The sequence below is a fragment of the Heteronotia binoei genome, chromosome 3 (assembly GCF_032191835.1).
Source record: "Heteronotia binoei isolate CCM8104 ecotype False Entrance Well chromosome 3, APGP_CSIRO_Hbin_v1, whole genome shotgun sequence".
Lineage (NCBI taxonomy): Eukaryota > Metazoa > Chordata > Lepidosauria > Squamata > Gekkonidae > Heteronotia > Heteronotia binoei.
In genome coordinates, this window is record NC_083225.1 from 112,325,119 (window position 1) to 112,347,961 (window position 22,843).

A 22,843-nucleotide genomic window follows, 5' to 3' on the forward strand; every position below is an offset into this window, starting at 1 on the left:
AAATACATTTCTTAGAATTCCAGACACATTTGTGCTGTGAGTTTCACAGTAATCTCCCAAGCAGAGAACCTACTACAGAATCCCTAATCTTTGTCATGTTGGCTGTTTATGAACTGAGCAAGTGATCTCTTTGATATGATCATAATATACATTTGAAAAAGAGGGGGGGGAACAAAACCTGACACCCTAGTAAAGATTTATCATGCATGAGAGCACTGTACTGCATATAAAAAGCAAAATATATCCATTACATTCATTGGAGGGAGAAGTTCCTGATGCTCATACTTTTGCACATATGGATGGAACTGCCCTTTTCACTAATGAAATCCAGTATCCAAGGAACTCTGTATATGTATCAAAACCATATGGTGCAACCAGGCCTTAGAGAAGTCCAGTAGAGCAATATAAGGATTTCCCCCCTGTGTAAATCAACTAATATAAAAATATCACTTTTTATTATGTCCATAATCTAATAAGACTAATAGTGAGCAAGTATCAAATGAACTATCATGAAAAATAATACAACCACATTTTCTTTCATGAAAACTACTAAAAATATGAGCAAGACTCCTTTTTACTCTTGTCATGGCCATCACACATAATGAAAAAGAGCCAGTTTGGTGTAGTGGTTAAGTGTGTGGACACTTATCTGGGAGAACCGGGTTTGATTCCCCATTCCTCCACTTGCAGCTACTGGGATGGTCTTGGGTCAGCCATAGCTCTCACAGAGCTTGTCCTTGAAAAGGCAGCTTCTGTGAGAGCCCTCTCAGCCCCACTTACCTCACAGGGTGTTTGTTGTAGAGGAGGAAGATAAAGGAGATTGTGAGCTGCTCTGAGACTCTGAGATTCAGGATGGAGGGCAGAATATAAATCCAATGTCATCTTCTTCTTCTTCTTTTTCTTCTTCTTCTTCTTCTTCAGAATGCAACTTTTACTTCCAAGTAAACCCATAATTTGGCTTAAATACTTTTCAATATGGATAAACTGCCTTGCTCCTCTTATGATTTATTGAAGTAGGGGGAGACAATGGAATGTAAGTACTGTCACAAATAATTTTTATCTGATAATGGTTCTTAATTCTGCTGTAGTAGCAGCCATATAAACTAAAATATTTGTGCATTAGATTCAAACTTTGCATCATTATATGTGTAATTGATACAATAATTGTGATTTAGGAGACGGAAATCCTTTATACATAATTCCCTTGAGGTGGTGGCAAAATTGAGCACCCTCACGGGTTGGAACTGTGCTGCATGAACTATTGGTTCATGAACTGTCTGTCACCCTCTCTGACCTCCCATTGGCTGACTCCCCTGCCTCCACCTACTGTAGGCCCAGTAATGTTGAACAAACTGCCAAAACAGTCATACCTTAGAGAAAGACACATCTCCAATGCTTCTCTGTGTCTTCTCTGTCAACCAGCCTCAGAAAGGCCTGCCGTTCTACTGCGACCTCAAGAAAGGCCTTATGGCCACTGCCAACAACAGACCTCTGCCGCCCTATCAATAGCCCAAACATATGGCCTCCCAGCACACACAGCTTCCAAAGGCTGCTAAAAAAAGCCAGGGAGCAACCACCACTGCTGTAATGCGACTAGGCAGCAAAGCCTGGCACTGCCGGGAGCATTTTATAAGAGGGCATGGCTATCCCATCTTTACTGTCTTTCCTGCCTCTTTCCTGTCACTCCCTCTCTTTCCTTAACTCACCTTTGCCCCAGAATGGAGATAGGGTTTCCAACTTCAGGTTGGAAAATTCTTGGAGATTTGAGGAGTGGAGCCTGGAGAGGGTGTGGTTTCGGTTTAAAACAATTTTATTGGTAACATATGGTAATAAATCTATATCTTACATCTTTAAAAAAACTTCTTTTATCTACCCCATATATTACTTTCTACCCATCCCTCCCCCCGTTACTTGACCCCCGCCAGTGTTTACTTAAAATGCAAATATTTAAAGGTACCCTTAACTAATAAAACAAAAATGTATATTCCTCTTCTTTTTAGAACTTAATCATTATCAAAGATTGTCCAATGTCCTTTTATTTCCCACTCTTTTTCTACATATATTCTAAACTTTTTCCATTCCGTCTTAAAAACTTCCAAATCATAGTCTCTTAATATTCTTGTTAATTTGTCCATTTCACTCCATGCCATAACTTATATAATCCAATCCCATTTCTCTGGTATTTTTTCTTGCTTCCACAACTGTAATAATAATAATAATAATAACAACAACAACTTTTTATTTATATCCTGCCCTCCCCGCCAAGGCAGGCTCAGGGCGGCTCACAACACACAAATACAATACACAGTAAAACCATACTACACAATAATTACACTTAGATAAAACCATCATTTATATTGACTTATATTAAATTAACATTATGGTGCATACATTATGGTGCATTATGTGCATACAGTGTCCTAGCGGCTGAAAGCAAGTACCAGATTAAAGTTCTATCTTCTTTTGGAAATTTTTCCATTTGTAGTCCCAACAGAAAAGTCTCTGCAACTTTGTTAAACTTATATCCCAAGATCTTAGAAATCTCTTCCTGAATAATCTGCCAAAACATTTTAGCTCTTTCACAAGTCCACCACACATGGTAGAAAGAACCTTCATGCTTTTTACATTTCCAACATCTGTCTGGCAACTTATTATTCATCTTTACCAATTTTTCGGAGTCATATACCATCTATACATCATCTTAAAACAGTTTTCTTTAATACCTTGACATGTTGAAAGTTTCATAGAGTTCTTCCACAAATATTCCCAAATTTCGATCTGTATTTCTTTATTTACATTAATTGCCCATTTAATCATTTGTGATTTCACTACTTCATCTTCTGTAGACCATTGTAGAAGTCATTTATATACTTTCGAAATTAATTTAACTTTGTCCCTAAGCAGAACTTTTTCCAATTCTGTTTGCTCTTTCCTTATTCCTTCAGTTTTAATATCGTTCTCCACCAAGCTCTTTATTTGTTACATTTGAAACCAATCATATTTATGATTCAACTCTTTAGCCGTTTTCAGTTTTATTTTGCCACTTTGTATTTTTAATAATTGATTATATGACAACCACTTTTCTTCACCTATCTCAGCCGTTATATTTATTACTTCAGCTGGCACTATCCATAACGGTCTTCTCTCATCTCCATATTTCTTGTATTTCATCCATGTATTTAGCAAATTATTTCTTATATAATGGTGAGAGAAAAAACCGTCCATCTTCTTTTTTCCATAATACAAATACACTTGCCAGCCAAATTTATTTCCGTGACCTTCCAACACTAAAAGTTTTTTGTTTATCAACGTTATCCATTCTTTCATCTACACAAAACAAACTGCTTCCTGATATAATTTTAAATTCGGCAGTTGAAACCCACCTCTTTCTTTTGCATCTGTCAAAATTTTCATTTTAATCCTTGGTTTCTTCCCAGCCCACACAAATTCTGAGATTTTCCTTCGCCATTTATCAAATTGTTTGCCATCCTTCACAATAGGAATAGTTTGAAACAAGTACATTATTCTTGGTAAGATATTCATTTTGATTGCAGCAATTTTACCCAACAATGACAAATTAAGCTTATTCCATTTTAACCTGTCTTCATCCATTTTACGCCATAACTTCTCATAATTATTTTTAAATAGATCAATATTCTTCATTGTTATCTCCACCCCTAGGTATTTTACCTTAGAGGTGACTTCACAACCCATTAGTCTCTGTAATTCTTGTTGCTTGTTCATCAGCATATTTTTGCACAGAATTTTTTATTTTTCTCTATTAATACAAAGTACCACCAACTCCCCATACTCTTGCATTTTATTTAGCAGCAAAGGTGTAACTTGTATGGCGGTTTCATTTATAAACATTATATCATCAGCAAAAGCTCTATATTTGTAAGTAAATCCTTTTATTCTTTATCCTTCTATTTCTCTTTCTTCTTGGATCTGCATCAATAATATTTCAAGAGTCATTATAAACAACAATGGTGAAAGCGGACAGCCTTGTCTAGTACCTTTGCTAATTTTTATATCTTCTGTAAGATCTGTGTTTATACACAATTTTGCACTTTGTTCAGAATATATTGATTTTATCATTCTTATAAAATTTTCACCCAGCTCCATTTTTTCCATTACTGCAAACATAAAGTCCCAATTTAAATTATCAAATGCTTTCTCTGCATCTGCAAAGAATAATGCTACTTCTTTTTCCGGATGTCTTTCATAATATTCTACAATATTTACAACAGTTCTAATATTGTCTCTTATTTGTCTTTTGGGAAGAAACCCTGCTTGATCTTCCTTTATAAAGTTTATCAAATGTTGTTTAAGCTGTTCAGCCAAGATTCTTGTAAATATTTTATAGTCATTATTTAATAGCGAAATTGGTCTGTAATTTTTTACGTTTGTGACATCTCTATCTTCCTTAGGTATCAACGAACAAAATAACAGCTTCTTTCCATGTGTTTGGTACTTTCCCTTTTATTCTTATCGTATTCATCAACTTCTGCAATTTTGGTATTAACATCTTTAAAAGTTTTAAAATATTTAGCTTTATATCCATCAGGCCTAGGTGCTTTTCCATTCTTCATTGTGTTAATTGCTGCTTCAATTTCTATTTTTTCAATTGGGTCATTCAAAACTTTTCGCATATTTTCAGTTAAGGGCTCTATTTTTATTTTTTGTAAATACTCATCCATCTTCTCTTTCTTTATTTTAACACCTTTAAACAATTTGGCATAGTACTTAAAAATTCTCTTTTTATTCCCTCTTGAGTAACTACTTCTCTTCCATCTACCACAATTCTGTTAATAATTCTATTTTCTTTCTTTTTCTTTAATTGCCAAGCCAAATACTTTCCCAGTTTATTTGTTCCCTCAAAGGATTTCTGCGAAGTCTTTTCAAAGTCATTCCACTTCTTTATTTAACAAATGTCTCAATTGAGTTTGTAATATTGTAATTTCCCTTAAAATTTTCTTTTTCCCTGGCCTTTTTCTCAACTCCCCTTCCTTTTTCTTTATTTCATTTTGAATGTCCAACAACTGTTTTTCTTTTACTCTCTTATCTTTATTATTCAAAGTATTCAACATTCCTCTCATTACTGCTTTATAGGCATCCCAGACGGTCTGAAAGTCAATATCCTCTTTGTCATTCACTTGGAAAAAAGCTTTAGTCTCATTTTCTAGGTATGTCACTGTTTCTTTATTCTGTAGCATATCTTCATTCAATCTCCATCTTCTCACCTTCTTGGACAATTTTGTAATCCACATTATTGGGTTATGATCAGCACCAATTTTAGGTAAAATCTCTATTTTCCTTGTTATAAGACCTAAATCTTTAGTTCCCCACAACATGTCAATTCTAGAAAAAGTTTTGTGTCTTGCAGAAAAGAAAGTATAGTCCTGAACTTCAGGGTTAAATTTCCTCCATATATCTTCCAAATTTTCTTGTTTAACCAGTTCAAAAAAAGACTTTGGCAATTTTCCTTCTTTACTATTGTTTTTTTCCCCTCTCGACCTGTCCAATGAGTTCTTAACTGTTCCAATAAAATCTCCCATTATCAAAACTTGGTCATAAGTCATTTCTTCAAGCTGTTGCATAATGTCTTTAAAAAATATATCCTTTGCACCATTAGGCGCATAAAGTCCAAATAACAACTTTTTTTCACCATCTAATATTGTCTCTACTGCTACAAATCTTCCATCTTTATCTTTAAATACTAATTTTGGCTCCAAATTCTTGTTTAATATAAAAAACCACTCCCCTTTTCTTCTGTTCAGCCAATGAAAAAATTCCACTCCCAATTGTTTGTTCCATAAAAATTTATAATCCTTTTGTTTGATATGCACTTCTTGCAAACAAATTATATTACAGTTTTGTTTCTTAATCCAATGAAATGTTGCCCTTCTTTTTTGTGGTGAATTTAGTCCATTTACATTCCAAGACAATAATTTGTTATCCATCATGGTGCAAATTCTTTATTTTCTTCAAAAAATCTATGCATATCCTGTGTATTTGTGATTGTGATTTTTTTCCCCTGGAGTTCAAAGCTCAAGCCTTCAGGTATTATCCATCTAAACCGCATTCCATTGTCTCTCAATTTTTCTGTCAACTTTTTATATGTTTTTCTATCATTTATCACTTGCCTTGGCAGCTCCTTCATGATTCTCACTCTACTGCCTCCCACTATCAATGTATTTTCATTGTTTTTACTCATGATCCTTCCCACCATTTCCTTTGTCATATATCTCATGACAACATCTCTTGGTAAGTTGTTTTTCTTGGCATAAAGTGAGTTCACTCTATACATATAGTCATACATGTTTTTAGTCTCTTCAGGGTCTTCCTCTAAAAATTCTGCAATTATTTTTATTATATATTCTTTTAAATCACCATCCTCCTTCTCAGGGATTCCTCTCAGACGTATCTGAGTCTCCATCAATTTGCAGTCATGGATTGTCACTTTTTCTTGCATTTTCAACAAGGTGGAATCATATACTTTCATTCTTCCTTCTACCTCCTGCACTTTCTTAGATGTTTCCTCAGTTTCCTTTCTGAGATCTTCCATATCTTTTTTAATCTCTGCAATAATTTTTTTTTTCAGATTCATTTATCATCTCTCTCACCCCTTTCATCATTCTGGCCTCCATTGCTTCCAATTGGTCCTGCATTTTTTCCAATGAAGTAACCCCTGTACAGGGCTGCTTGTGTTCAGACATTTAAAAAACAACGAAAATTTGGACCTCACCAATTTCCAATTTGACTATCAGATTCAAAAGAGTAGGACTTGCCCTTTATAACAAGCCCAATTTCGCCATCCTCGGAGCTCCCAAAGTCAAGATATTTATTTTTAAATTTTTTAAATCTTCCAAAATGGTGGTCGTGATTTTTTACTGCTCCTTACAATTTTTCTCCCCTTTTAAAAACATCCGCGGTCCACATAAATAATATGACCAATAGTATGTAACTTCTTACCCTCTTCTCAGTTAACTCCAATAATTTTTAATTCTTTAAAAAACATTGTTTTTATTTTGACCTCTCAGCAATGGCCGTCGATATTTCTCAATGGTAGTAAATTTCTAGAGTAGGTTTTTCTTTTGCTACTTCCTGCTTTTGTTGCCACGAAGTCTCATGCACACTGGTAAGGAGATCTCACAATACTTGATGTACTTCCTGTCTTGCTTTAATGTGCTGCAGGTCTGTGACAATGGTGCTCTTTTTTCAAAACCGCAAGTAGGCTAAACAATAAATTCCTTTCCACTTTTTAGCACTTTTAACACTGTCTTTTATATTTATAAAGTCCAAATTTCACCTCTTCCTCCCCTCTTCTTCCAGACTTTCTAAATTTTCCTTTCCCACCTTTTAAATTGATTCCATTAAGCTGTAAATAGTTCCGGAATGAAAGATAGTAATTTGTACCTTCTCTTCCAATTATCCAAGTTCCCACCGGTCTTGCAAAGCTTTAGAAGTTTAGCAATGTCCAAGAAGGTTAGGATCCTGTCGAGCTTATTTCAAATAAATGACTCTGAAAACTTCTGCAGATTATGAAAATGCAACTCTTCCCAGAGACCCCTCAAAGGAGCCCCCCCCCCCCGGGACTCCCTTTTAGCCAAGGTAAATCTCCTCAAAGTTTCCTGTGCATATCTTGGACTAATCTCTGACTGAGAAAAGTAGGCAGTAGGCATTAATTTGCCTTCCATTACCCCGAACAGAAGTTCTAGCCTGCTCCCATTATGAGAAGCAGCTCAGCTCAACATTTTCCTCTCCTGGAAGTGGAGAGGGTGTGGTTTGAGGAGGGGTGGGACTTCAGACAGGTACAATGCCATAGACTCCAAACTGACAATTTTCTTCTGGGAACTATTTTTGCCAATCTCCAGGTGAGGGCTGGAGATCACTCAGAATTACAGCTTTTTCCGAATAGCAGAGATCACTTCCTCTGGAAAATGGCTGCTTTGCAGGGTGGACTCTGAGTCATTATACCTTGCTGAAGTTGCTTCCCTCCTGCTTTGGTCTCCACTGTGGAGAAAGACTGTCCTTTTCCTAGGTAGAGGCTGCAGGGAGCAGGGATGGATGAAAAGCTGAAGTCAGATCAGTTCCCCTACAGAAAGTAGCCACCTTGAGGCACATACTCTATGGCATACCATAACACAACCAAGCCAGGCAAAACACCTCAGATCATGCCATAACCTCACGCTGATGCTAAACACTGAAAGGATGAACATGACAAGAGAGGGTAGCAAAAATGTACTGCAAACAAAAGGAATGCTGGGCTTCAGTGTCTCTGTGACTTTTGTCATACCCTCCCCCCTATCCCGGGGGTTGTTTTGTAGAAAAATAGGTGGTGAAGCTCATTCAGGGATTGTTATGCAGCTGCACCTACTATTCAATGGACAAGGAGGTGGAACGCTCAGAAGGAGGACATGGAACTCTCAGAAAGGTTCCTTATTTCCATTCTGGGCCTTTTTCAGGCTTCAAGCCACCACAGACACAGGGACACACACATCTGGGGGGAAATCAGCATCTGTTTCAGCTGTGGTGTGTGTGAAGACAGCAAGGGTGTGGGTGACTGAATGTCATGGCTGGGGGGGTAGTGATTTGCCAAGGGTGCGGGGATAGTTGAGAGGAAGAGGTGCTTGGGGGTTGATATTATGATGGGGAGTGGGAAGTTGGGGCTGGGAAGAAACCAATGGTGGGTGGAGTGAATGCTTTGACTTGGGTGGGTGGATGGGAAGACAGCAAGGGTGAGGGGGCACTTGCCCAGAGCCTCTTTCTAGAGCCCTTTATATTTCCCCCCACACACAATGGGCTTTATTCCTAGTAATTCCATAAGTATCTAATCAATGGAATATTTCTTCCTATCGAGACTAGGATACCTCAGAAAAAGAACCATGAGTTTCAGTCAGTCAGTCAGTCAGTTTATTTACAGTCACAGACCAAGTAAAAAACCCAGGAATTTAAGACCTTCAACAGAGAATCATAGAGTTGGAAGGGACCTCCAGGATCATCTAGTCCAACCCTCTGGACAATGCAGAAAATTCACAAATACCTCCCCCTAAATTCACAGGATCTTCATTGCTGTCAGATGGCCATCTAGCCTCTGTTTAAAAACCTCCAAGGAAGGAGAGCCCACCACCTCCTGAGGAAGCCTGTTCCACTGAGGAATCGCTCTAATGGTCAGAAAGTTCTTCCTAATGTTGAGCCAGAAACCCTTTTGATTTAATTTCAACCCATTGGTTCTGGTCCTACCTTCTGGAGCCACTGAAAACAATTCCACGCCATCCTCTATATGACAGCCCTTCAAGTACTTGAAGATGGTGATCATATCACCTCTCAGCTGCCTCCTCTCCAGGCTAAACATCCCCAGCTCCTTCAACCTTTCTTCATAGGACTTGGTCTCCAGATCCCTCACCATCTTCGTTGCCCTCCTCTGGACCTGTTCCAGCTTGTCTATATCTTTCTTTTGTTTAAAACAATTTATTATACTGTAATATATTGTAATAACACTTATCATTTGTTCTTAGAAATTAATACATATACATTACATTTTCTCCACCCTCCCCCCCTTTTGGTGACCCCCGTCAGTGTTTAAATTGCTAAAAAAAAGGTAATCAATTTTATCTATTAAAGAATCTTCATAAAAAGGAAAACATCATAAAGCAAAAAGAGAAAAAGAAAGAAAAAACCATAGGTTATAATTGTAATCCATCTTCATAATAGTCCTTTAGTCATTATCAAAAGAACGAAAAAAGATATATTCCGATAGTCTCACTTTTTTACTATAGTCCATTTAACGTTCCTTTAGAGTTTAATTGTTGTCAAAAATCGCCAAATATCCTTTAACATTCCATTGTTTTTCAACATATTTTTGAAATTTCCCCCACTCATTTTTAAACTTCTCTAAATCATGTTCTTTTAAGATTCTTGTAAACTTGTCCATTTCATTCTAATGCATAACTTTTAAAGTCTATTCCCACTTTTCTGGAATTTTGTCTTGCTTCCACATCTGCGCATATAATGTCCAAGCAGCTGAAAGCATATACCAAATATTATCATTCTATCTTGTTTTGGAAATATTTCCATTTGTAATCCTAACAGAAAAATGTCTGGTGCCTTCTTGATATTATATCCCAAAAATTTTGAAATCTCTTGCTGAATCATTTGCCAAAATTGTTTTGCCTTTTCACAAGTCCACCACATATGGTAGAAAGATCCTTCTTGTTTTTTGCATTTCCAACATCTGTCTGACACCTGGTTGTTCATTTTTGCTAATTTCTTAGGTGTCATATACCACCTATATAACATTTTGAAACAATTTTCTTTAATGTTGTAACATGTCGATATTTTCATAGAGTTCTTCCATAAGTATTCCCATTACTCCATCTGTATTTCCTTATTTATATTTATCGCCCATTTTATCATTTGAGATTTAACTACTTCATCTTCCGTAGACCATTTCAATAATAGTTTATAAGTTTTTTAAATCAATTTTTCATTTTCGCCAAACAGCATTCTCTCCAATTCTGTTTGTTCTTGTCTTATTCCATCATTTTAATGTCCTGTTCAAGCAAACTCTTAATTTGTTGCAATTGAAACCAATTATATTTATATTGTAATTCTTCAGCTGATTTTAATTCCACCTTCCCTCCATGTATTTTTAAAAGCTGTTTATATGATGACCACTTATCTTCTTTAGAATCTGAATATAATTTTATTACTTCTGTTGGCACAATCCAAAGCAGTTTCCTCTCATCCCCATACCTTTTATATTTTGACTAAGTATTTAGCAAATTGCTTCTTATATAATGATGCAGAAAAAAAAACATCTTATTTTCCCCATAATACATATAAGCATGCCAACCAAAAACATTTCCATGGCCTTCTAATGCTAGTAATTTACTATTTAATAATGTCATGCATCCCTTAATCCACACCAGGCATACTGCATCATGATACAACTTTAAATTAGGCAGTTGAAACCCTCCCCTTTCTTTCGCATCAGTCAAGATTTTCATTTTAATTCTAGGTTTTTTCCCGGCCAATACAAATTCTGAAAGTTTCCTTTGCCATTTATTAAATTGTTTGTTATCTTTCACTATTGGAATTGTTTGAAAGAGGAACATAATTTTCAGTAAAACATTCATCTTGATTGCAGAAATTCTGCCCAGCATAGACAAATTCAACTTAGATCCAGTTTGGTGTAGTGGTTAAGTGTGCGGACTCTTATCTGGGAGAACCGGGTTTGATTTCCCACTCCTCCACTTGCACCTGCTGGCATGGCCTTGGGTCAGCCATAGCTCAGGCAGAGGTTGTCCTTGAAAGGGCAGCTGCTGTGAGAGCCCTCTCCAGCCCCACCCACCTCACAGGGTGTCTGTTGTGGGGGAGGAAGATAAAGGAGATTGTGAGCCGCTCTGAGACTCTTTGGAGTGGAGGGCGGGATATAAATCCAATATCTTCTTCTTCTATTCCATTTTATCAAATCTCCATCCATCTTACGCCAAAGCTTCTCATAATTATTTTTGTACAAGTCCAGATTTTTTGTTCTTACTCCCACACCTAAGTATTTTACTTTGGAAGTAACTTCACACTCTGTTAACCTTTGTAGTTCTTCCTGTTGACTTTTTGACATATTTTTGCACAACATTTTGGATTTTTCTTTATTTATATAAAAGCCTGTCAATTCTCCATATTCTTGTATCTTACGAAGCAACAATGATGTTACATGAGTGGAATTTTCATTTATAAACATTACATCATCTGCAAACACTCTGTATTTATAAGAAAAACCTTTCAATTTCACTCCCTCTATCTCTTTATCTTCTTGAATTTGCATTAGCAAAACCTCTAAAGTCATTATAAATATCAATGGATAGAGGGCAACCTTGTCTTGTTCCTTTACTAATTATCATTTTTTTCTGCCAAATCTGCATTTACGCAGAGTTTTGCTTGTTGTTCGGTATATATCGCCATCACCCTTCTTATAAAATCTTCTCCCAATCTCAGTTTCTCCATCACTGCAAACATAAAGTCCCAATGCACAATGTCAAATGCTTTCTCTGCGTCTGCAAAAAATAATGCTACTTCTTTTTCAGGATGTTTCTCATAATATGCAATAATGTCTATAACTGTTCTGATATTATCTCTAATTTGCCACCTCGGAAGAAATCCTGCTTGCTCTTCTTTAATAAAATTGTACAGATGCTGTTTAAGGCATTCTGCTAAATTCTGGCACATATTTTATAATCATTGTTAGGTAATGAAATTGGTCTATAATTTTTTACATTCGTAGCGTCTCTGTCTTCTTTTGTTATCAATGAAATTACTGCTTCTTTCCATGTGTTAGGGATTTCCCCATCTATTCTTATAATATTTATCAATTTCTGAAGTTTTGGTAATAGAGCCTCTGCGAGGACTTTATAAAATTTTGCCGTGAAATCATCTGGAACAGGTGCTTTTCCTAACTTCATTAAATTAATCGACACTTCTATTTCTCCTTTTTCAATTGGTTCATTCAATCCCTTCTCCATATTTTCTGTTAAGGGATTTAAGAGAAAGAAGTACTTTTCTCCCTTTCTTCACAATACAAGAACTCGTGGGCATTCGATGAAATTGCTGAGCAGACATGTTAAAATGGATAAAAGGAAGTACTTCTTCACCCAAAGGGTGATTAACATGTGGAATTCACAACCACAGGAGGTGGTGGCGGCCACAAGCATAGCCACCTTCAAGAGGGGTTTAGATAAAAATATGGAGCAGAGGTCCATCAGTGGCTATTAGCCACAGTGTGTGTGTGTATGTGTGTGTGTGTGTGTGTGTGTATATATATAAAATTTTGCCACTGTGTGACACAGAGTGTTGGACTGGATGGGCCATTGGCCTGATCTAACATGGCTTCTCTTATGTTCTTATGTTACCTTAATTTTCTGTAGATACGCATCAATTTTTTTTCTATCCACCTTTTGACTTTTAAATAGCTTGGCATAATATTTATAAAACTGTCTTAATTCCTTCCTGATCAACAATGTCCTTTCCTCCCAATACAATTTTATTAATAACTTTATTCTTCCTTTTTTTTCATTTGCCAAACCAAATATTTTCCAGGTTTATTCGCTCCTTCGAAAGATTTCTTTTGAAGTCTTTTTAAGTTCCATTCCACTTCTTTATTCAACAAATGTCTCAGTTGGCTTTGTAATATTGTAATCTCCCTTATAATTTTCTTTTTCCCAGGTTGCTTTTTAAACTCCTTCTCCTTTTTTTCCAATTTTTTTCTGAATGTCCATCATTTGCTTATTTTTGGCTCTTTATTATTCAATGTAATTAAAATGCCCCTCATTACCGCTTTATAGGCATCCCACACAATTTGAAATTGAGTGTCCTTTTTTTCATTTACTTGAAAGAAGAATTTAGTCTCCTTTTCCAGAGACACCACTATCTCCTGTTTCAGTAGCAAATCTTCATTTATCCGCCATCTTAGGGTCTTTTTCACTGATTTTGCAGACCACATTATTGGATCATGGTCTGGCCCTATTTTAGAAGTGTCTCTGTTTTCTTTGTTAATAGTCCAAGATCTTTTGTAATCCATAACATATCAATTAGCGAGAAAGAATTATGCCTTGCTGAAAAGAAAGTATAGTCACGTTCTTTGGGGTTAAATTCCCTCCAAATGTCTTCCAAACGCTTTTGTTTTACCAAATCAAAAAATGACTTTGGTAGTTTCCCTTCATTATTTTTTTCCCAGACCTGTCCAAAATATTTTTAACTGTTCCATTAAAGTCTCCCATTATCATAATTTGCTCATACACCACTTGGTCTAATTGTTGCATAATGTCTTTAAAGAAAAAGTCTTTTGCTCTATTTGGGGCATACACTCCCAATAACAAAGTTCTTTTGTAGTTCAATGTCACTTCCACCGCAATATATCTGCCATTATCGTCTTTAAAAATTAATTTTGAGTCTAATTCTTGTTTGATATAAAAAACAATGCCCCTTTTTTTCTCCTTGGCCAATGAACAAAATTCCATACCAAGTTGTTTGTTGCATAAAAAATTCTGATCCATTTGCTTAATATGTACGTCTTGCAGGCAGATTATATTACATTTTTATTTCCCAATCCAATGAAAGGTTGCCCTTTTTTTGTGTGGTGAATTTAGTCCATTTACATTCCAAGATATTAATTTGTAATCCATAATGGTTTTTTATTCTTAATCTGTTCCTCCAAATTCCTTATGATCCCCCAAGAACTTTATCATTTCCTGAGTGCTTGTAATTGTGAATCTCTTTCCTTTGTATCAAAACTTAAACCCTCTAGAAGTATCCATCTGTATCTCATTTCATTTTCTCTCAGCTTTTCTGTCAAGTTTTTGTACAATCTCCTGTCGTTGATGACTTTCCTTGGCAATTTTTTCATGATTCTTACACTGCTGCCATCCACCTCCAATGTATTTTCAAATTGTTTACTCAGAATCTTTCCCACCATATCTCTTGTCACAAATCTTACTACCACATCTCTTGGTAATTTGTTTTTTCTGGCATAGTCTGAATTTACCCTATAAGTGAAGTCATAAAAAGTAACTGGTTTCATCCGGGTCTTCATCCAAAAATTCAGCAATGATTTTTATAATATATGTCCTTAGATCAGTCTCAGCAGATTCAGGCATCCCTTTCAACTGTATCTGATTTTCCATTAGTTTACAATCTTGTAGTAATGCTTTCTCCTGAATTTTTTTATAGTGGAATCCACTGTATCTATTCCCAAATCTTGGCCTTTCACCTTTTCTTCCACCTCCTGAGCTTTCTTTAACGCTGCTTGAGAATCTTTTCTGAGATCTTCAGTTTCTTTTTTAACTTCTTCTGCACTGGATTCAATGTCTTTTTTTATTTCCTTCTTATTTTCTGTTAATGACTCCTTTATTATTTTTACCAATCTTGCCTCCATAGCATCTATTGCTTCCTGCCATTTAGCAATTTTTGCTTCTTCAAGTGACCCAGCCCTCATTCGAATCTGCTTTGCTCCTGATTTTTGCACAGACATCACTGCCTGCCCATTGCTTAAATAGGCTCCAAAGTTGTCCTTACAAATTCAATTTTCAGTTACACAGTCTTGTAAATTGGAGCATGCCCTTTTGTATGAGCCCAAAATCGCAGTCCCCTGAGGCTCCTAAGTCCAAATATTAATTTTTTTATGTTTTTATTTCTTCAAAATGGCATCCACGGCTTTTCTGTTCCTTTTAAAAAGTTTTTCCTTTTTTCTCCTGGACTGCATCAAAATTGATTCAAAACATATAATCCATTAGATTTCACCTTTTAATGATGATATCTGCCGGCTCCTCTATTTTTTAAAGTCCTGTTTTCTTTTAATTAATTTTTTAAATTTAGACCTTCTTTTAATGGCCACCAGTACTTCTCTATGATTTAAAGTCCTAGAGAGGGCTGGGAGGCTTGCAGTTTTCCCTTCTCTTAATGGCTACTTCCTTCCTTTCTTGCCACAAAGTCTCATTTTCAATGGTTAAGAAGTCTCACGTTATTTCTGTAATGCCATTTCCTGTGTTGTCTTCACCAAGTCAGTAGTTCTATTTTGGAGGGGGTTGTCTGACCTGACCACAGGTATTCAAAACAAAATTTGTTTTTCCTCTTTTAACCTTAGTCCTCCAATTTCATTAGTCCCAAAATTACCCCCTCCTTTATCTTCCTTAATTTAAGATGACGTAGCTGGATCCAGACCTTTGTTTTTATTTTAAATTAGTCTTATATTAGTCCCGGAGTGATAGATATGGATCTTTTACCTTTTATGCCACTATCCTTCTGTACACTGCTCTGTTACAGTTCCAAAGAAGCCTTTAATCTTGGTGAATTTAAGTCAATTTAATGACCTCAGAAATCCTCTGTAGATGATTGAATGCAATTCTTCTCCAGGGACTCTTCAAAGCCAAAAAGGAGCCCCACTGGAACTCCTTGTCAGCCAAAGTAAATCCCCTCAGAATTTAATATGCATGACTTGGCCTTCTCCCTGCCTGGAAGAAGTAGGCAGCAGGTGTTAGGATCACCTTCTCTGCCCAGAACAGAGGGTCTGGTCTGCTCCTCAGCTGAGAAGCAGCTCAATGCTCCATGACCAAAGCCCGGAAGTCTGCTTGTCTACATCTTTCTTAAAATGTGGTGCCCAGAACTGAACACAATACTCCAGGTGAGGTCTTACCAGAAGTGAGGTCTTACCAGAGCAGAGTAAAGTGATACCATCACTTTGCGTGATCTGGACACTATACTTCTGTTGATACAGCCCAAAATTGTATTTGCCTTTTTAGCGACCGCATCACACTGTTGACTCATATTCAGCATATGATCCACAAAGACCTCTAGATCCCTTTTGCACATACTACTGCTAAGACAAGTCTACCCCATCCTATAACCATACATCCTATAACCATGCATTGGATTTTTCCTACCTAAATGCAGAACTTTACATTTATCCCTGTTAAAATTTTATTGGTTTTAGCCCAGTTTTCCAGCCTATAAAACATAAAATCTATGCTATGATAAGTATTAGGATAGACGAATTGTCTTAATATGTTCAGTATAAGAGTTACATCGAGACACAAGTTAAAACAACATCTTAAAACTGAGAAGCAGTAAAACGAGTCTTTTGGATGCTATAGCAGGCAGCATAGAACTTGGCAACAGCTTCAGAAATGAGCTGGCTTTCATCTGAAAGTATGAGATTAAGACATTCTGATTTCAGCAGCCCAGAATTTGTCTTTAATATAGGCTCTATATATTTCACATGGGCCTCTTTATACCAGGAATACTTAAAAATAATGTGTGTAGTGGATTCAACTTCCCCTAAGCCACAGTGGCAAAGCCTTTGCACAAAAGGGATCCCCTTGTATCTGCCTTTGAGAACTTCTGAGGGAAGCGCTGAGCATTTGGCCAGAGTAAAAGCTTTTCTGAATTTATGGACATCTAGATGTTGGAGATAGTTTAAGTATTCAACCCTGTATCTAGCAAGGCTGGGTATCTGGCAACCCTGTATCTGGCGATCTAAAGGCTGGGTATTTGGCAAGATCGGACTGCCTCTCAATGTCCTCAATTCTTCCCTTCATGTTTTCCTCAGCCTGGTTCCAATTCAGAGCCAGAATGGTTTCAGGGGAAAAACCAAGAAGATGTAATTTGCTAAAAACAGCTTTCAGCCAATTTGACTGAAAGCTGTCTGCAAGTACCAAATGCACAAGACCACGTGGATGAAAGTTTACCCTAATCCAGGATCTGAACAAGTTCAGTGTGATACTGGCAGCCATCATAAGCATGCCTGTTTCCAGATGAATGAAGGAATTAGGCGCACACTTTGGGACCTGCAACACAGTTCTTAGAAATTTAGACTGGACCCTTTCAAGTGGGGCAAAAGTAGCTAGGGAGGGACCAAGAAAAGAGCCATAAATCATTTGAGGCAATACTTTTGCTTGAAACAAATATAGGGCTGCCGGGATAAATTTTGCTCCCTTTGTGTACAAGAACTTGAGTATGGCATTTGCAGTTCTTTTCCCTTGAGCGGCTGCAGACTTAATGTGGGCTCTAGCTGACCTTGAGGCCTGAAGAACCATGCCTAGATATTTAAAACTAGCCACTTGCTCAAGTTGCTGCCTATTAATGGACTACAATATATATTTTTGTCTATTTTCAAAAGCCATGATCTTTGTTTTTTGATAATTTATCTCCAGTTGGTTTTCATTACAAAATGTTGCAAATTTGGAGAGTGCTCTTCTCAGACCTACTGGGGTCCTGACCAGCAGTACGTCCTGACATCATCCGTGCATAACAAAATTGAAATATGACTTTGTTGTAATTTCGGTTGGTGCAACTCTACTGTGTCGAGGTAGCCCACAATGTCATTAATATAGAAGCTAAACAACAAAGGGGCTAGCAAACAGCCTTGCCTGACTCCTTTGTAGGTGTTAAATGACTCTGAAAGGCAGCCCCTCCCTTTGTATCTAACCCTTAGTTGAGAATGATCAAGAAGTGCTCGAATAAGTAAGAGGAGTCTTCTATCTATAGAAGATGCTTCCAGTTTGGCCCATAGCCTCACTCTAGAAATGGAATCAAAGGCTGCTTTAAGTTCAATAAAAGCAGCAAACAATAAGACATGACCCTTGGTGGCATATTTCCCAACTAATGAAGTAAGGTGAGGCAGTGATCAAGACTGGACTATGCTCTCTAAAGCCTGTCTGCTCTGGGGCAATCACATTTTCAAAGACCAGCCAAGTGGAAAATTTATCTAAGAGATGTTTTGCATAGAGCTTGCTACAGATGTTTAGTAGGCGAATCAGACAGTATTTGGAATGTTGGTCTCTTTTGCCTTTCTTAAAAAGAGCCACCACAATAGCTGTCCTCCAAGCAGCTGGAATACGCTCTGTAGAGTCAACGAAAGTAAACAAGGAAGCAAGGAAGGGTACCTACCAATCCATGTTTTCTTTAAAACATTCTGGAGCTATGCCATCAGAGCCAGGTGCCTTACCTTTTTTTTAGCTGATAAATGTGGGATTTAATTTCATTAGGGGTAACAGGAGGCCACTCTGCCAAGCCCTCAAAGTCGGTGGAACTATCTGGAGAGGAAGGGGTATCATAGTATAGAGAATGGAAGAAGGAGATCCACTTAGGCTAAATCAGAGGGTAAAGGCGCTGTGAAGCTGTTTGCATATTTGGAGTTATCAACTTCCAGAATCTACCTGAATTGTTCTGCTTGGCCATCTGAATTAAGTCTGGCCAAAGCATTTTAGTGTAGTGCTTCTTTTTCATAACAATTAATTGTTTATATACCTTTTTTGGGGAAAGGAGAACCATGAGTTTATAAGAACTGAGTTTATAAGACTTTGTTTACCCCCCCCCAAAAAAAAAATATTAGATTCCAATGGTATAAAGAATCCAACAGTAAACTACACACATACACTTATTAGCAACACACTAAATGTCTCGTAATAGCAGATTATTTATGAAGCTACACAGAGAGGCAGGGAACTTCTTAAAAGCAAACTAGCAGAGCACATTACCTTGTGATTGGAAACTCTTCTCCCCTGGTGGAGTTTTAATTGTTAAGTAGACCCAGGACCCTGAGCCACCTATTTAGTAGATTCCTTGGCTGAGAACCCACATTTTGGTTATGATTCCTCTCTCCTGGTGGAGTTTGGGGGTCTTGGTGGATTCAGGGCTTTAAGTGACCCATCTCTCTGCTCACACTGAGAAGAGGGGCTTAGCTACTGGATTCCTCAGCTGAGGACCCACATTTTTATACCCTCCTAGCTGTCCTGATTAGTTACCAACCCCTCTGTTCTATGAGGATGAAAAAGGGTGCAAAGGGTGCTCATAATGGAGGGAAGAAGTCCACCAGCCTGTATCACAGGCCCCCAACCTAGGTACAGACACCATCCTGTCAGCCCACAGGAGCTTACCCATAGTAAGAAATCATCCTTTCCCTGATCTGTTCCTGGGGCACTCAACAGAGGACAAAGAGTTGCTAACCCTGACAGAAACCAGCAGTTGATAACGCTCTTTGTAGAAATCTCCGATAGTGATTGTGGAGAAGCAGTCTCCTCTTTCACAAAGCTCCCTGTTGCTGCTCCTGCCTCCAGTACACCTTCTGTGACCCCTCCCAACCCAGTGTCAGAAAGCAGCTACCCCCCCCCTTCTCTAGACTTAGGGTGTCATTTCTAGCTCACAGTTTGGAAACATTTCTGTACCTCCCCAGTGATGTCTGTGTGACAGACTGCCAGGTGTGCCATGCCCACATATAGAGGGGTGGAAACCCCCAACTCTTGGTCTCCTCCATCCTCTGTAGGCCACTGGAGAAAAGCATGTCAGCCAGTGGGAAGGAGAAGAGGCCCACTGCCTCTCAGCAGGGAGAAGCAGAGGGGGAGCAGGGGACCCCTCTAAGAAAGCCTCCCTACATTCAGGTTGCCATGGGTGGGACATCAAGGCAGGCTACTCTCCAAGAGCTCATTCCTACAGGGATACTGCCGGTGACATCCAGAAGGGCTATGTGGCCCAGAAAGCAGTCTTTTGCTTCATCAGTGATATGATTGCAATGGATGGCCAAATCTTCTCCCTCATTGAAGACATTGGCTTTCACCAGCTGCTGCAACACCTAGCTCTCTCGTACTCCATCCCTTCATGGAGAAACATGAGCTGACTAGTGTTGACTGTCATGCACCTCTCCACAGTAGTGATGGTCAAAGGTAAGCTATCCAGAGGGCAAGGCAGAACTGGGCAATTCACAGTAGACCTCTGGAGCATCCAGCAGCATGTCTACCTCTCCCTCTGTTATGTATTGACTTAAGATGGTACCGCATCTTACCATCTTAAGATGGTATCGAATCCGGAAGGGTGGGAGACCTACACGGAGCGGGTCGAGTGCTACCTGCGAGCCAACAGAATAACTGAGTGTCTGCGTTCTCCTGAGTGTCTGCGGAGCGGCCACGTTCGAGATCGCCAAGGGTCTCTCAGCCCCCGCGAAGATCACGGGGAAGTCCTATGAGGAGATAGTCAGACTCCTCACCGGCCACTTCTTGCCACAGCCCTCATGGGTGGCCCGCCGGTTCCTCTTCCACCAGAGGGACCAGGCAGTGGGAGAGACGGCCACTGACTACCTGGCGGCTATCCGCCAAATCGCGGGCAACTGCAGCTTTGCACAGCTGGAAGAGACCCTGGCGGACCATTTCACATGGGGCCTGCGAGACGAGAGGCTGCAACAGAAGCTATTCGCAAGGGAAGAGCTCACCCTTCAGAGCGCCTTCAACAAGGCCATAGCGTTCGAGCGGTCCACGAGGACCTTTCCCAAAATGAGAGCCGACACCGTCCACCAGGGAGAGATGGACCCCTGCGGCCCGGAGGAAGAAGAGGCACTCCAGCTGCAGCGCCAAGCAGGGACGGGCCCACGAGCGACCTAGCGACCCCGAGCAACGGAGAGACCACCCTCGACCAAGTGTGCCAGCTGCGGCGACCCCCACGAGCAAAGAGACTGCCCCTACCGCAACGTGGTCTGCAGGAGCTGCGGCAAGATAGGCCACATCGCAAGGGCCTGCCGTGCCAGACCCCCCCGCCACCACCAGTCAAAAAACCAGGAGTTGACCGGTGAATACACGACAGCATCCACCAGCGTCCAGGTAATGAACTTGCCTGACAAGACACCCCACAAGGTCAAGGTCTCCGTCAGGATTGAGGGCAAGCCCTGCCTGATGGAACTGGACTTGGGTTCCTCTGTTTCTATAATCTCAGAGGAATCTTTGAGGAAGCTGTGCCCACGTGGTCGGCCCAGCCTGAGGCCGGCAGACTTCGTGCTTCGAGACTTTCAAAAGAACCCTGTTCAAGTCCTGGGTTGGGCAAAAGTGGGGGTGGAATACAACAGGTTCAGGGGCAAACCCAACTTACTAGTGGTCAAACGACAGCTCACCACACTGTTGGGTCTGGCGTGGTTCCGGCCACTGGGAATAAAAATCGTGGGGGTACAGCAGCTGGGGGTAGGGGGATTCGAGGAGGTGTGTAAGGAGTTCCTGGAGGTGTTTGATGGGGCCCTGGGTTGCTACAAGGGGCCCCCCATATCCTTGCCCCTCGATCCCCACGTGCGGCCCATAAGGTTGAAGGCCAGGCGGGTCCCGTTTGCCTTGAAGCCCAAAATAGAGGCCGAGCTAGACCGCCTCACAGCCCAGGGGGTGCTGGAACCCGTTTCATATGCCGCATGGGAAACCCCGATAGTGACCCCAGTAAAGCCAAATGGGGAGGTGCGCATTTGCGCGGATTATAAGTGCACTATAACCAAGGCACTTCAAGACAATCCCTATCCGGTTCCAGTCATCAGCCATGTTCTGTCTGCGTTAGCAGGGTCCAAGGTCTTTGGGAAACTGGACTTGGCCCAGGCGTACCAGCAACTGCCCGTGGATGTCACCACGGCTGAGGCACAGACCATAGTCACCCACTGGGGGGCGTTCAAGGTGCGGAGGTTGCAGTTTGGGGTGAGCGTGGCCCCGGGGGTATTCCAGAGTCAGATGGATTCTCTCCTTAAAGGGATCCCCGGGGTACAGCCGTTCTTTGCCGACGTTCTGATCGCCGCCCCAGTCGCAGAGGAATTCAGCAACCAGCTGCGAGAAGTACTTCGCCGTTTCCAAGAGGCCTGTCTTAAAGTGAAGTGGGAGAAGTGCTCCCTGGGGGTGCCCAGGGTAGAGTTCTTGGGGTTTGCGGTGGACGCTACAGGGATCCACCCGACAAAGCCACCACCATTATGAATGCCCCCACCCCCACAAATAAGGCAGAACTACAGAGTTTCTTGGGGTTGTTAAACTTCTATCATTCGTTCCTTTCCCCCACAAAGCCACCATAGCGGAACCCCTCCACAGACTCCTAGACAAAAATGCCCCATGGGTCTGGGGGAGGGCACAGGACGCTGCGTTTAAGGCGGTAAAAGGGCTGCTCATCTCTAATGATGTGCTCCACCATTTCAATGAGAGCCTACCAGTGGTCCTTGCTTGTGACGTGTCGCCCTACGGGGTGGGCGCCGTCCTGGGGCACCAACTTCCAGATGGGAGGGAGGTCCCGGTGGCCTTCTACTCGAGGACCCTGACCCCTGTGGAGCGGAATTATGCCCAGATCGACAAAGAGGCTCTGGCGATCGTGGCTGGGGTACACAAGTTTAATGACTACTTGTACGGGCGGCGGTTCACCATAGCCACAGATCACAAACCGCTCCTGGGCCTCTTAGCCCCAAACCACCAAACGCCTCAGATCTTATCACAGCACGTGCTACGGTGGAACCAGTTCCTCAATTCCTACACATACACTCTGGTCCACCGGCCAGGCAAGGCGATGGGCCACG